A 13,555-nucleotide genomic window follows, 5' to 3' on the forward strand; every position below is an offset into this window, starting at 1 on the left:
GATATAGATGAATTGGTTAGGTTTCATGAGAGTCTTAATCTCTCAATATAATTTCTCAAATTTTCTTTGTTTTTTTCTGAAACAGATATTGAATTTTTGGATGTGTTGCTAAATCAAGGGTCTGCTGGTCTACTGGACATTGGGATTTTTAGGAAACCATGTTATAAGAACACCTTACTACATAAGCGCATTATACACCCCCCCCTTATGTGTTTAAGAATATAAAGGACAGGGTATGAGGGCGTCGAGGTTGAATGCATCTAATGTAGGCTTCACCTCTGAGCTGCATGACCTCAAAGATAGGTTACTTGTTAAGGGATATAAAGAGACTGAAGTGGATAACATATTACATACTATTCCCCCTTTGAGGAATAAGTCAGCTAGACCCTACTATTCAGAACAAGTACCTCATTTGAATGAAGTGCCACCTCAATCTGGTACACATAATAGGATGTCTTTACCACTGTTCTATACTACAGATACTAGGAAAGTGACAGAGGTTATCAATAGACACTGGGATATTTTAACACATTTATATCACGTTATTGAAAGATGAAAATAACAAACGCTATTTCATCGGCCCCAAAACATCTAAACATGAAAATATCGAACATTCAGAACAGCGACTTTTTTCCCATGGAAAAAATTTGCTGCTCCGAAACACATACACACAACACAAGCACATCAAACAAACAGCAACCACACACATACACTTAAATTCCTACATCTAACGCTACACTAAACTAAACATACACTACTATCTACCCACTTACCTTAACCCAAACCCTAACCCTAAGGTCTGTCACTATTGCACACTCACCTAACACGCGCCCTAACCCTAACTCACTTAAACCGCCCCTAACCCTAAAGTCTGTCACTATCGCACACACGCCTAACCCGCGCCCTAACCCTAACTCACTTAACCCGCCCCTAACCCTAACGTACAAACAATCACACACTTACCTGAAACCAACCCGTAACTTTCCACCACAGCGCTAAGAATAGCAAAGCCACAGAAACAGCCAACCGAATTCTTTCCAGAGGAAAGAATTTGCTGTTCTGCAGCTTCAGTATTCTTAGTGTTCACTAAATAGTGTTCGATATCAGAACATTTGAAGTTTTAATACTTCGATGTTCTGATATAGACCCATTTTAACTTCTGACACCGATATTAAGAGGATTATTGGTGATAACCCACATTTTACATATAAAAATAAGAAAAACTTGAGAAGGCTTCTCTGTTATCTGGACAACTATAAAGTTCCCATGACTGACATAGGTAATGTGACACTATCCTGTGGCAATTGTAACTATTGTGGCTATCTTGACAGTAATGGATTTTTTTGAGCATCCAGATGTTGGACGTAGGTTTTATTTCAAGATAGGGGCAACATGTTCTACAACTCACATAGTTTATTTAGATCATTGTCTGGTTTGCCATGCTTTCTACATAGGCAAACAGACAGAGAATTGAAGGATAGTGTCAGAGAGCACCTCTATAATATATGTCAAGCCTCTTTGAATAATGCCTTTCAAAGCATGTTATAAATACTAGTCCACAACATGTGTTTCGATTCCTAGCCATAGATAGGACACCTATTAGTATTCGGGGGGGGGGGGGACATCAGGAATTTTACCAAGACTAGAGAAGTTAGATGGATGATTAGGTTGAAAGCAGAGCAGGGGAGTGGACTTAATGAGAAGGTCCCACTGAAATCTTTTTTGAAGGAACGTGGACTTAGGAGCTAAATAGTTCTTGTTATAGAAAGTGCAATATTTATATATATATTTTACATAAATATATTTTTATACATTTTCATTTTTTAGTGTATATGATATTTTTATATATACATTTTTGATATATATCTTTGTGTGTGTGTGTGTGTGTGTGTGTGTGTATGTGTGTGTGTGTGTGTGTGTGTGTGTGTGTGTGTGTGTGTGTGTGTGTGTATGTATATATATATATATATATATATATATATATATATTTTTTTTTTTTTTTTTGTCTGTTTTATGATGTTTTAGTGTTGTGCACATGCTTTTTTGACTATTGCACTGTTGAAGTAGTAACTGATTGGCAAATTGTTAATTGATTTCTTTATAAATGCCGTGATTATTATTATTTGTTGCATTGTCTGATGAAGCAGTTGCGAAAGTGCTTACCATTCGTTAAAGCATGTTTTATGAGCTCCTGGGCAGTGTATTATTCTGTTGGGCTTGTTTGTTTTATTTTATATCCATTTTGCCAACGGTCTATTTATCTCCGCTACTGTATTTTTCTTTGATATTTATTTACGTTTGTTGACTGAGTTAGTCTCACTAGGCCAATGCCCTCCTTTCAGGAAAGATCCAAGGTAGTATTCATGCTGACTAGGGGAAATTTGGCTAGTTAAATGCAGTGGTAGAGGATTTGAGGTTAAGATTCTGAGTCTGTTTGCAATACATTGGTTGATCAGTAAGCCATCGTCATCTCTCTGTAAGATTAGTTTTACAAAACAGCTTCTGTTGAGCCACTTTTAGATGCATCCTCTTCAAAGGAATAATTTAACTAGGCAGCAATTGCAGAACTGAGCAGTAATGTACTTCACTGACTAATTAGCTTCCTTATTAATAAAATAATAATTACTCAGATTGGCTGTTGTGAAGGCCTGCTCTAGAGAGTACTTCCCATGCCCTTTGAAATATACTGAATGATGGTCCTGAAGTAAATATAGATAACTGTAGTAGATGGAAGCTGTCTTCTATGGTTTTATTAAAGCAGACTGATTTGATGACTTAGGCTGCCAAAAAAGGGCAGTGTATAAGTGAGAAATTAATAGTGTAAAGCTGAAAATAAGTTGGACATGCTCTTATGTATTTTTGTCACCATGCCTGCAGACCAACAAGCCTCTGTCCTGCTGGACATGGCCCATTTATTTCCCATACACTTCTTTCACCCATTGCCAGGGTGAGAGTTGTTGGGAGGAGGCCATCATTCACACAGCCCTGATGGTGTTTTCTGACCTCAACAACATTCTGGAAAATGAGAACATTTTAATGGCCTATCCTCTCCCTTGGGTTAAGAGACAGGTGATCCATGTTATGATATCTGGATAATATCCCACCTAACTTCCAACAATAATGTGACATCCTTTACTATCCTGGGTCAGTAACCAAGGAGCTTCAGTCCTCACTACTAACTCCAATGTGAGACTGTCACTTAAACAGGAGTAATATTTCACATTTTTTTCCAAAGAGCACAACAGGAAAATGCTCTGTAACCTGGGACTGGACTGTATACTTCTGTCCACCCCAAAATAACTCCTTATTACACACTTCAGAGCAATGTGTCCCAGTTTAAGACCTCTGATACACTCACTTAAATTAAATGCCATACACAAACACTTCTGGGAAAGCCTGACACAGATTTCCAGCTGTGTTCCCTCCAAAAAATAATACAGTAGCACACTGCCACCAGTCAGACAGCCTTTGTGCTGTTTTAAATGGGGTGTCCAATTATGAAAATTAGATATTAAAACAAATGATAGCAAATGACCTAAAGCAGCCAGGCTTTGGAGTGGCCTGGGAAGTTATCAAAGCAGATATAAGCACTCTCAAATTACTAAAAAAAAACACTGACTGACCAGCCACAATGTAAGTTAATAAAATATTTAATGAGAAAAATGATTAAATAAATAAATAAATATAAAATAGTAATTTCCAATAAACAGAATTCAATCAACAGGAAAATGAAATCAATGCTGAAGGACAGAAATCTAATATTTAAAAAACTCTGATTAGTTATAATTTTCCTGACTAAAGAACACTGTCCCTGATCTAAACTAAATTATTACAACAGAGCAAAGGTGGGCTTATAGTCCTTGGTGAGTCCTTTTGGGTATCCACTGCACCATACAACTGTAACTGGCAACTAACTGTAACTGGCTGTTAACTGTCAACTGCTGACAACTAACTTCAACTGTTTTTCAGCATGGTCTTTTATAGTCTAGCTTAACTGTCACAACTGTTCCAGTTCCAATTTTCATTTCATATTTTGAAAATCAACCAACAGCTGTTTACTTAAGTTCCTTCCTGTCTTTCAGCCTTTGACTGTAACACATAGCAACTGTCAACTTTTCAATAACATAATCTGCAGATCAGCTGATTGAGACAGTTTGCATTTAGTATCTTCTTCACAAATATGTGCAGTTAGAAATGTAAAGGAACCCTGTTCAATTCTTTAAAATATTCTGTACAGATTATAAATCAACATGCAAGAACGTATTTACAATATTATAGCTAGTCATGCTTGCATAATAATACATAGGTTAATCTGAAATTATGTACCAAGACTTCAACCAGACATATGAACACAGATGAAAGTATCTAATTTCTTCACATTTCTTCCCTCCCATGATTCAAGCATGGTTTTCAAGTGATCCTTGAAAAACAACGCTTGAGAAAAGTGGGTCTGTCTGGGAATATCAACCCACTTCTCTCCTGAGTAATCCATTTGCATTGGCATTATTAACCAAACTGCAGTGTTCTCCATCTGAGGAAGCTTGGCCGAGTATAGCACCCACCCCATAAGTTGATGCATTTACTTGCACAAATTCTTTACTATAATCTGGGCTGACTAATACAGGGTGTCGTTCCAAAATCTCTAAGTTTTTGGAATACATATTTGCAATCTGTGGTCCACACTACCTTATCTGGTTTATTTTTCCTAGTTGGGTCAGTAAAGGGTGCAGCTATTGTACTATAATTGGGTACAAATTTTCTATAGTACCCCGCTGTCCCTAGAAATGCTCTCACTTTCTAGCAACAGGAACTGGCCGCACTTGAATAGCTTCCATCTTGACAGGGTTCTGGCCTAATCTTACCTCTCCACAGTCTGTGTCCTAAATAAGTGACGTCTGTCATAGCCACCTGACACTTACTAGGTTTAATGGTTAACTTTGCCCTTTTAAACTGGTCTGCAAATGCCCATAGCATTGTCTTTAATGTAGAGTTTAATCTCTCCACAAGACCATTTGTCTGGGGATAGTAGGGGGTGGTCTCTAAATGTTTCACTCCACAATGCTTCTACATACAACTCAGGAGGTCTGACAGGAAGCTGGCACCTTGGTCAGTCAGTATCTGCCTTGGAACATCTACCTTGCTGAAAACTTCGAGCAAAGCATTTGCCACCTTTTCTACATCAATATCACCTGCAAAAGTTATATAAGGAACTATAACTAGAAGTGGAAGATGGCTGTACCAACTGCTGTACTACCTCACCTTCCAGCCCTCCCTTAGCTGTCCACTTTCTATACATCAAACATTCCTTCTCTGCCTCAATATCATCTGCACAAGGAATATTAGGGATTATATTTAGAAATTGCAGATGGTAGGCTCTAGGCTCTACCAACTGCCGTACTACCTCATCTTCCAGCCCTCCCTTAGGATTCCACTCTTTATACAACAAACCTCTGTTCCTGTATACAGACTCCCCTCTTCCTTGAGCCTCAGGTGCTTCCTTAGCCATCTCCCTCAAGCTTTGTAATGTAGGGACCCATAAGTTGAGACTGTCTCAACTCTACATTTATGATCCTCTCAAGCTACCCTTCCACAGGAAACCTAGTAATTTCTACCAGCTGTACCTCAATGTCAATCTGGATACTATCACTCCCCTCTGCCTTGCAGTCACCATGTCCAAGGGAACACCAGTACCTCCCAGCAGATGTGGCTCACTTTCAGATTTACTGCTACATGACAGCTCCTTCTCTGAAACAGCCACGATACCAGTCCCAACTTCATGTATGAAATCTGTCTGGGTCTCCCTCAGGCTACTGGACCTACATGCCTGTCTCCAAGCTTGTGTATGTGCCACTGCATGCACACAAGGTACTGCATCATCAAAGTCATTCCCTATCAGGACATGTGCAGGAATATCCTCAGACACACCTACCTGCTTGCTTCCTCTTCTACACTCCCAGTCAAGATGAATCCTAGCCAAAGGTATTTGGAATGGGGTCCCTCCCAAAGCTCTGACTGGAGTAGACTGTCCAAGCAAGTACAGCTCTTCTATAACCACTGCAGGCCTTACAACGGTTACATCAGAAGCTCTCTCTTAGCAATAACCTGTTTACCATCTACTAAGGATATACATTTTGGCGATAGTTTCACACCCCTGTTGTTTCCAAACAACTTACCACTGGCAGTTTGTCATCCCCACTTGCTGGCTCCCTCACCGTTTGTTTCTCACCTTGCCTTGATGGACATTTGACTGCTATGTGGCCTCTCTGGTTACATTTGGAACATCTAATCACTAACCGTGTATTTGGACTAGTAGTTTCCCCTATTACTGATGTACTCTGAGTGGTATAGACTGCTCACCATGAGTTCCCTTATGTCCATGTGCAGAATTGGGTGTCCCTTTCTTATACACTGGTGGTCTGGTTGCTAAGTAGATATCCCTTTACCCCCCAACTCCTCCTAAGAGTTACACTGCTAACCAGATGTTCATGTCATCAGGCAAAGTACTGAGTTCTTGTTCCTTCACCAAAAGGTCCGCCAGTCCCTAAAAAGTGGTGACCTGGCATTCACTCACCCATCTTTGAAAGTAAGTACTTAAATCAGCAATATAATCATATACACATTTGCCTTGTGTCTATGTTCATGAAACTTTTTTCTATAGGCTTCAGGTGTTAGCTTAAAACAGTCTCGAAGACAGTTTTTCACTTTATCATAATTCAATCTGTATCAGACAGTTTTGACATGGTCTGAACAGCTTTACCATGGAGTAAGGGAGTCAGGAGTTGAACCCAGAGCTCATGGTCAACATCATACTGTCTAGATACCCTTTCAATTATATGAATAAAACTATCAATTGGGTTCTAAATGTCTCAGTCTCTCCTCAGTCTCCAGACATTTGGCTTCCAGTTCATATTGATGCCGTTTCTCCCTTTCCTCAGCCTCCTGTCATTGGGCTGCCAGGCACAGTCTCTCTTCGGTCTCCAGTCATCCGGCCTCCAGTTCATATTAACACTGCTTCTACTCAGCCTCCAGGTGCAGTCTCTCTGCTGATTCCAGTTCAAGACATTTGGCCTCCAGGTGCAGTCTCTAAATCCAGACAGATTCTCAGGTCCTCTGAAGTAAATGTGGACTGTCCTGTCTTGGCAGGCTGCACATCCCCATTACCAAACTGGATATCCTCCGAATGGCTGGTCTGAGCTGAAGCTGCAACTAATGCTGAAATCATTGCTTCCTTAGTCAGGTTGACAGCACCAGTCCTCTGGCTTTACACTCCTTGACCAACTGGTTCTTTGTCAGCTTACTATAGTCTTCTGCTGACATCTTTGCTTGCTGTCCCTAACAAACAATAAATTAAACTATGGTGGACTGAGACTCTGTGTGTTTACTTTGTGGTTGTCAAGAGTACACACCTTAATGACAACTACCCACAGGCTACTGATGGGAGTTTGGCATAATGGTTAAGGTGTTTAACTCACATACACAAGGTGCAGGGCTTGATTCTCATGTGGGGTAATTGGCTAGGCTTAAAATGACCCAAAAGGGCAGTTAGCCTAGTAGTAACCTATAAACCTATAAAAATGCCACCACTGCCACCAAATAATGTGACATCCAGATAATACCCCACTGGACTGCCAACAATGGGACAAACAGGAGTAATATTTTACAATTTTCCCTTAAGAGCACAACAGTAACATGCTCTATAACCTGGGACTGGACTGTATACTTCTGTCCACCCCAAATATAACTTATTACACACTTCAGAGCAGTGTGTCCCAGTTTAAGACCTCTGATACACTCACACAAATGAAATCTCATACATCCAAACACTTCTGGGAGAGCTTGACACAGATTTCCAGCTGTGTCCCTTCCCCAAAATAATATGGTCACATGCTGCCACCAGTCAGAGAGCCTTCATGCCATTTTAAAGGAGTATCCAATTATGAAAATTAGATATTAAAACAAGTGATAGCAAATGACCTAAAGCAGCCAGGCTTTCTGAGTGGCCCAGGAAGTTATCAAAGCATGTATAAGCACTCTCAAATCACTAAAGAAAACACTAATTGATGAGCCACAATGCAAGTTAATAGAAATATTTCATAATGAGCAAAATAATTAAATATAAAACAGTAATTTCCAATAAACAAACAGAATTCAGTCAACAGGAAAACAAAATCAATACTGAAGGACAGATATCCAACATTTAGAAAAATTCTGATTAGTTATAATTTTCCTGACTAAAGAACACTGATCTAAACTAAATTATTACAACAGAGCAAAGGCAGGCTTACAGTTCTTGGCGAGTCCTTTTGGGTATTTACTGCACAATACAACTGTAACTGGCAACTGATGACTGTAACTGGCTGTTAACTGACAACTACTGACAACTGACTTCAAGTGTCTTCAGAAGGCTCTTTTATAGACTAGCTTAACTGTCACAACTATTCCAGCTCGAATTTTATTTCATATTTTTAAAATCAACCAACAGCTGTTTACTAAAGTTCCTTCCTGTCTTTCAGCCTCTGACAGTAACACATAAAAAACTGTCAACATTCCGATGACATCTGCAGATCAGCTGATTCTGAGGCCTTCTGAATTTAGAATCTTCTTCACAAATATATGCAGTTAGAAATGTAAAGGAACACTGTTCAAATCTTTAAAACATTCTGTGCAAACAAATTATAAATCAACGTGTACGAACATATTTACAATATCATAGCTAGTCATGCTAGCATAATAATGTACAGGTTAATCTGAAATTATGTACCAAAACTTCAGCCAGGCATGCTAGCACAGATAAGTGTAATTTCTTCACATGTCACCATGAGAGACCATAGCCCATTGCCTATTTAAGTGCATTTTCTCCTACACTCACTTTAAAGGCTACCACTTGTTGGTTTGCTGAGCCTAATGCTTGCCCCAGGTCACATATTTGCATCTTAACCCCTTCTCTGAAGGATTTATTGCATACATGGCTGGTTCCTCCTCCTCCTCCCCAAGGATGCCTAATGCATCCCTGGACACCTGGGTAATAGCCAGCACTTTATCTATATACCACCAGAGATGTTATACCTTGACTCAGTTTAATACCATATGACATGAAAGAACATTTGCATGGGGATCAGTAGTCAACAGTAGGAAGGCATCTTTTGGGAGCAATGACACAGCTATGGATCACAGACTATGACACAGACACTTACACTGAGTATTATTCATGTGCAGAACTTCTTGACCCTGTTACCCTTAACATCACACCATTTAGTAACTATACCCCTACTTTTTCTACTGCTGAAATACTCATATTCTTCCTAAATCTTAATGCCAAATGAATTTGCAAAATTGTTCTCTACATCCCACCAGGACAAAATACTCCCATTCTAGAACACTATCCTGGACTACCCAAACCATTAAACATGAGACCATTATTTTAGGAGATGTCAGCATAGATTGGCATATATCACAACACAAAAACAGCATCAACCTATATGTTTTTTTCCCCAACTCATCAACTGTACTACTAGAAACAACAAACACTACACCAATCAATCTACCTTAGACTGGATACTGATATCACATCCTTCTAACTTTACATTTACCGGCACACTTCCAAATTCTCTAAGTGACCACCTTACAGCTTTTGCTACCAGAGTAAACATACACTTACCGAAAACACATACCCTAAAATCTGTCCACAACCTAACCAACTTCTCTAAAGAGGAGTTTTGTGAACTACTCCTTAAAACAAATTAGTCACCACTCAAAACTTTGCCTTTAGATGAAGCAGTACTTACATCAACAACCGTTTCCAAAAATTACTTGATACACTACTTGATACACTAGCACAAATATGCAGTAAAAGAATTAAAAAGTACTCTGTCCCCTGGCTAACCAAAGAATGTTAAAATTTAATGAAAAAAGGGATGAGGTCTGGAAACACTGGAAGCACAGTAAAACAGAACAAGATCCAATACTTTTCAAGCAGCTGCAAAACAAAGTAAAAAGATAACTTAACAAAGAAACAACTTTACTACACCCACCTGTAATAGGAGCAAAAGAACGATCCAAAAAAATTCTGGTCTTCAATCTCTAGCCTACTTATATCAGGTTCACAAAAAGACCACAGCCCATCATTTAACACCTATCCTGCTCAAATTGCCAATGACTAACATTCATTTTATAAAGTCCATAGCTGATCTGATTACTAAAACCCCAATACCTTCCCTGCCTCCTCCTCTATCTCCACCACACATAGCAGTGCCCCTTCATCCAGCCCTCAAATTCTCCCCATCAATGGCCCAGGAACCCTTTCTATGAACTCAGCCACCTTCTCTCTGCAACCAATACCTACTGGCCTCATAAAAAGGACTACTGCAAAAACTTTAGCCCTGCTCTACCTCCACAGACAACCTCCCTCCTCTATACCTAAACTTAGCTGCTGACTCCACAGCTTACCCCATATCCCTATCAGAATCAACAGTGCCAAATATCTGGAAAAAGTCCCATATCATTCCCAGTCACAAAGGGGGTAACTCCACAGACCTTACAAACTTCAGACCCATAGCCATACTGTCTCCCATCTCAAAAATACTAGAAAAATGTATACATCAACAACTCATGAAATACCTGCTACAAAACATTCTCAAATACCCAGCATGGTTTCAGGACAGGTCACAGCACATCAACAGTCATCCTATTCTTTACTGAAACTGTAAACAAAGCTAGAGACTTGGGTGATATTGTATCTGCTTTTTCCCGACCATTCCAAAGCATTCAATACTGCGTCACATTCCATACTCCTAGACAGGGTCTCATACGTCTTACTCCTCCCATTCTACAATTGCTTGACAGCTACCTAAACAATCATACACAAATAGTAAAATAGTCATATGATCTCTCTACCTTCCTATCTAACCACACTGGAGTCCCCCAAGGGTCTATCCTTGGACCCCCTGCCCTTCAACATATTTACAAATGACCATTGCGGTTTCTTTTATTGGAACTCTGATTCAATATGCAGATGATTCCATGATTATCTGCACTTTAACCACACCACCCCATCATCTCTCTATCACACAATGGAGAGCTTCCACCTTTAAATCTTGGTTTACTAACCACAAACTGTTCCTTACCCCCCCCCACCAAAAAAAAAAAAAAAAAAACCTAAAAAACCCTAAACCAATTCTCTTCCAGCCCAAAAATTGACCTATCAACCTAAATCATTTCAAGATACACTCATCCAACACCACTATTGAAATAGTATGCCACACTAAATTACTAGGTGCTATCATAGATGATCACCTAAATTTGACCTCCATGCTGAACAAAATAAAAAATACTACAAACTTTATATGTTCTACAGAAACAAATACTACCTAAGCACATCAACCAGTATTACTCTTGCCAATACTTTCCTTCTGCCATCCCTTCTTTATGGTGCCACTATACTCACTAACCTACAGATCTCCATTAGATCCAAAATGAACAGTGCTGTAACAAAGTGGTCAAGTTTGCCACAAACTCCAAAACTAGTACACAGCATTGTACATCCACAGAAACACTAAACTGGTTAGAATTCCCCAATCACCTAGTGCTTGTGCATCCCCTAGCACTACATAACATAATCCATAAACCCCTAGCCTGCCCAGCTCTGTACATCATTAAATCCCACAACCCAAACAGAAGCCTTAGGTCTGAAGATAAAAAACTTCTCACCATCTTCAAACCCTCTAAAATTCTGGGAGAAGGCCTATACTTTCACACTGTTGCTAAAGCATGGAACTCACTCCCACTACCTACAAGAAGTATTACCAACCTGGTAGCCTTAAAGGTCGCTCTAAAACAGCACCTAAACAGCTCTTGGTTGTGCCCATGCTCTGCTCCCAGATAATCTCTCCCCTCCCTCTTCATACTATCCTTTTCCATCTTAACACCTTATATCCTCTCCCTAAACTCTCCCCACTCCTTTCCTACTATCCTTCTACCATCTTACTCCCTTATATCCATCTCTTCTACTAACCATACACAAGGAAAAAAAGAAACAAAGAGACGCTATCTTGAAATATTATGCAAGATATATAAATGCATTGTTTTTTCTTATATTCTTTGTTATTCAAAGTATCTTCCTCCTCAAAGGGTATGGTTTACTCTGTACTTCAACCTGTTTATTTCTCTATTGAACTACCTATAATGTTTGTACATCTATATTAGTTTACCTATATTTAATTTGTGATTTTTATACTTTCTATAATGTTTGTACATCTATGTCATTTTACACTTGTGATTTTGTGCTACTTCTAAATGTTTTTGTACATTACAATATGTAACTGGAGTTTTTCTTCTCAGGCCTCTGCTGAATAAGAGTTCTTCTGACCCATTTGGACCATCCGGGTAAACAAATGGCACAAAATAAAATAATGAATACTCAAAACACAAAGTTTGACCAATGTAGCATGCTGTACCTTCATTTTTTGGGGGTGGGGGGGGGGCTGCTGCAAAGCATGGCTAGCATTGTTAAGAATCAGTACACAGAATCAAGTGAACTTTGCTTAGTTACAGAAGAAAATATCTTAAAAACATAGCATGGCGCAATAAATTATTAGGGAAGCTATTTCCCTTCTATACTAAACTAAACTAAAAACTAAATGTTTTCCTGGCTGGTATTGCTTTAGAAAAGATGGTGCTTTTACCATATTACAGTATTCTTGAAGACCAAACTATTTTGTCAAGTAGAATACAATCATACTAAAAAAGAATGCCTGTGAAGCTAGACACATCTAATGAACAATTTATAAGGGACTTTAAAAAAAATACTTTTATTTAAATATAACATGCAATTAACAAAGATCCAACAACATGAACAATAAGATAAAAAGTAAATGTGTATAACAAATAATAATGTTGGAACTAAAAATCTAACTATATACACCATCTACAACAATTCATCCACTGAGATATATTAAGTAGAATATAACTGAAATACTGACTCTCTTAAAATTAATGAAGTATGGTAACCTTGTTGAGATGTTGGTGGTGTAAACCACAATAGGAAGTTTAGAACTAATTCTCAATCTTTAAGAGTAGTATTTGATTTAAGACTGAATTTGGGAATTAGTTTTGAAGGCATTTTGTAAATATTTAAAAAAAAATCAGACCAGTTTATAATGCTAAGGGAGATCTACTTTGTTGTTAATCATAGAGAAAAAATGAGTGATGTTAAGTGCATTGTATTAATTATCTGTGGGAGTAGATGAAAGACAGCAAAGTGCCAGGATAGTGGTTGTAAACCAGGTAAGACTATATGAGTTTTGGCTTGAACAATTAGCCAAAGATTTTTAGCGTAGTTGCAGTTACAAACAATATGAAGAATATCAGCAACTGTATTGGGTATGATAGGGTTAAAGCTGGAGATTTTTAATGGGGTGCAGTTTGATTATATATCATGAATTGCATGTAGTAAAAATGTATAAAATGGGGTGTTTCATATTGAGAGTTACAAGTTGTTTTGAAAGGTCACTGGTTGCGATGGGGCTTGTTTGCCAAAAGGAATCAAATAAACATGTGT

The sequence above is a fragment of the Protopterus annectens genome, chromosome 14.part0 (assembly GCF_019279795.1).
Source record: "Protopterus annectens isolate FY-2018-M chromosome 14.part0, PAN1.0, whole genome shotgun sequence".
In the NCBI taxonomy this organism is placed as follows: Eukaryota; Metazoa; Chordata; order Ceratodontiformes; family Protopteridae; genus Protopterus; species Protopterus annectens.